Source organism: Mus pahari, chromosome 6, assembly GCF_900095145.1.
Source record: "Mus pahari chromosome 6, PAHARI_EIJ_v1.1, whole genome shotgun sequence".
Classification (NCBI taxonomy): Eukaryota; Metazoa; Chordata; class Mammalia; order Rodentia; family Muridae; genus Mus; species Mus pahari.
Genome location: NC_034595.1, coordinates 89,875,573 through 89,879,600, shown reverse-complemented (window position 1 = coordinate 89,879,600; position 4,028 = coordinate 89,875,573).

Below are 4,028 nucleotides of genomic sequence, written 5' to 3'. Positions count from 1 at the left end.
CCCTACCATTCAGGCAGTGCCCCCTCTCATGGTTAGACCAGCCATTGGCTGGTCACTCCTGCACACTCTGAGTTACCATTACCCCCAGTACACCTTGCAGGCAGGACAGGCTGTGGGTTGTAGGTTTTGTGGCTGGGCTGGTGTCCCAGTTCCATCACTGGGAGCTCAGCCTGGTTACAGAAGAAGGCAGTCAGGATCCAAAGCCTCTGTTACTAGGAAACCTTGATAGGGTCGCCCTCATAGAAAGTTTCCACTCCACTAGGGGTCTACACTGTGACTTAAACGCCCACCTATTCCAGCCTTTCCCACCCGATCCCTCCCGTTCCCATCCCCACCCAGCCCCAGTCCACACACAAAATCTATTCTTCTTTATCTTTCTTTTTCTCCACCCGCAGAGTTGCAGAAGGGAAAGGGTCTGTTTGTATCACTTACCATGATTCCCCCAGCAGATGGTTGAGAAAAGCTTGCTGAAGGATGAAGGCTACAGGTATTGCTGGCACGTCACTTTCTCACCCCAAATAGAGATGGTAACTGTCTCCTGTGCTCTCTGTAGTTACGAGATACAATGTATGGATCGGATTATCTATCATATCACAGAGCCATGCTGTACCACGGCACAGTGTGTTCCAAAGCCCTGTGATGGATGTCCCAAACTGTGAGTGCACATGGTACCAGATGTGCGTGTGTGTGTGTGTGTGTGTGTGTGTGTGTGAGTGTGAGTGATGTTTCCTATACTTAGAATAAAGTTTAATGTATAAATTACTATTTATACATTATTAAGTACATTACATGATTGTTAGTAATCATAATAATTGAGAAATAGAACAGTGATAACATATTATAATGAAAGCTATATGAATGTGGTCTCTGCCCCTCCTCCCCACAAATATCTCAGGGCAGGGGCTGGAGCAATGTCTCAGTAGTTAAAAGATTACTTCCTGCTTTTTCAGACCAGTAGAATTCCGTTTCCAGCACCCATGTTCAACACTGCTCAACACTGTCTGTAACTCCAGCCAATGACTGGCAGCTATGAGGAGTCTTGGAGTGAATGGGTTTGCTTAGAGATCCTCAGTGACACATCTGTGTGAAGCAAAGTCGGGTGTGATGCACTAGCGGCTGGATGATAAGGGGCTTGACCTTTTCCCCAAAGGGTCTGGCACCAAGTGAAGCTTGGGAGCAGGCTGAGAGCAGAGGGCCAGGGCCTGCTCACCCGCTCCAATGCAACCAGCTGACCAAGGGTTCGAAATCTGTCTCTTCCGTTTTCCTTTGCAAAGCTTTCCTCTTCCTCCTCTTCCTCCTCTTCCTCCTCTTCCTCCTCTTCCTTCTCCTCCTCCCGCCCTCCCCATTCAACAGCTTGCTGCACAGGGCATTCCACTTTAATCTAATCTAGCTGCTACCTTCAAGGGGACTGTCCACGTGAACCGCTACGGCTTGAATGGTTCCCCTTCAGCAGATAGAACATAGTTTATTTGAAAATTCCCCGATAGAAGACACTTGGCTTATTTTCAACCTTTCCTGTGATCCTAAACACTCCAGTGATGGCTTTGGTTCCAGCTATTGAGTTGAATGGCATATAATGGCATATAGAGGCACCTTTCAAGGACGAAAAGTAGGACAACCCCAGCAGATCTGTCAAAAGGCTAATTTTATGAGTTTAAATATATTCACTGGTTTTGTGATTTCCCTTTCTTTCTTTCTTTCTTTCTTTCTTTCTTTCTTTCTTTCTTTCTTTCTTTCTTTTTTTGTGTTTTCTTAAAGATTTGTTTATTTATTTATTTATNCCTCCTCCTCCTCCTCCTCCTCATCTTTCTCATCCTCTTCTTCTGATACAAGGTCTCATGTAGCTCAGATTGGCTTTGAATCCACTATGAAACAGGCCAGCCTTGACTTTCTAGTCTTTGCCCTGCCGCTGCCTCCCGTCTGCTGGGACTGCAGGCATGCACCTGTGCACCTGTTGTGGTTTTTCTAACACACCAGATTTCAGCGTTTTCTTCCTCAGATTTGACCATTCTGCTCTAAAATTGCATGTGGGGCCTCTGGAGCACCATAGAGGGCTAAGACGGACAGAGCCTTGAGCAAATCAGAATGCTTAAGAGTATAATAAATAGATAGATAGATAGATAGATAGATAGATAGATAGATAGATAGATAGATAAACAAACTGGGCTGCATAGCATTTCCCTTTAATCCCAGTTCTCTGGAAATAGCTGCAGGAGGATCTCTGTGAGTTCCGGTATAGCCACGGATATATAGTAAAACCCTGTCTCATATGAGTGAGCATAAGTCACATGTGTCAACATGGATAAACGAAACTATGTGCATACTGTTTAGACAGCAACAAAGGTCAGACAAGATACTATCCAATTTGATCTCTTTTGTATGAAGTTGGACATGGTAGGCAACAATATATACTGTCTGGGGATACACACCACAACAAACGCCGGGTTTGTGTGAGGGCATTTCTGGCAGTAAGGAAGACATAAAGGATTTCCTGACAGTCTCTCTGATGTCTTAAGTGTTTCTGCACGTATTCAAAACGTCAGGCTTTAAGGACACAACATGTCCATGCACAGAAAGCACTATCTTCATTTTGTATTTTATTTTTCTTCTGTCTTTTTTTTTTTTCTTCTGAGACAGGGTTTCTCTGTGTAGTCCTGGCTGTCCTGGAACTCTCTCTCTAGACCAGGCTGGCCTCGAACTCATAGAGCCCCACCTGCCTCTGCCTCCCAAGTACCGGGATTAGAGGTGTGACCCACTGCCCTGCGAATTCGTGATTTTTAAAGATTATTTATTGTATTATGCACATGGTTATGTCGTCTGCATGTATGTCAGTGCACACAGGTGTATGCCTGACTATAAGAGGGTGTAGAACCCCTGGAACTGGAGTTACAGATGGCTGTGGGCCACTGTGTAGGTGCTGGGAATCAAACCCAGGTCCTCTGGAAGAGCAGCCAGTGCCCTCAACCACTGTGCTGTCTCTCCAGCCGGAGTTTATGATTTTTAAAAGAGTTCTTCTCTTATTTAACTTTGTATGTGCAAATGTGTGCATGTGTGTGCATGTGTCTGGGAGGCAGAAGAGGATGTTGGATGCCCTGGAGCTGGAGTTACAGGTGAGTGTGAACTTCTCAGTGTGGGTGCTGGGAACAGACCCCTGATCCCTGATCCTCTGGAAGGGCAGTTAGTGTCCTATCTGCTCTGAAGGAATCACTTTGGGCATGATCATTTTCTTCTATGCAAACTCCAATATATACATATATACACATAAACTGTATGGCTTAGCTTTGTCTTGGGTATCTATATCTGTATGTAATCTATGTCTACATAGTGAGGGGTTATCTTTGTGTTACTAAGTGATAGAAATCTTAGGTTTACCTTCCTTCGGAGATGCTTGTCTCAGAGTTTAGAGTTTTGTATCTGGGCACTTCAAAGAGAATGCCCACTTGCTTGAGGATAGTCCCAGAGTGGAAACATTAAGGGGACATTTCCAGGAATGGACGGTATGTAAATTTCCAACCCTGCACCTACCTGAGCAGGGTAATAAAAGCCGGTGCCATCCTGCTCCATCCCGCCTGGGCTTGAATCACGCCTCTCCACCCATCTGTCACTCACCTGCCCTCGTGATTATCAGATCAACTGTAAAGATACCTCAGGACTGCATTCAGCTAACCCTTAATTAATTAATGTAACAATGGTCCCAAGGGCAAGAATATTGAGGACATCAGGAAGATGTATCATGAGAGCAGGGCTCTGTATTGTCTGCAGTCTTGGGCCTCCTCTGGATTCACTGTAGGTGGGGCAAACACCGTTCTCACATTTAGGAATGGAAACTGGGTCTCCGGAGGTCTCTTTCGGTGCTCCTTCTCCCTCCTCCCGCATGGTCTGGACAGGGTGTCTTAGAAGTAACATCAACATGAACCTTTCCCCCGTGACTGTTAGGCTGCTTGCCTGAGCATCCAGCAAGTCAGGGCTTTTTTCCTTTCTTCTCCTTCTCTTTCTGCTTCTCCTTCCTCCTCCTCCTCCTCCTCCTC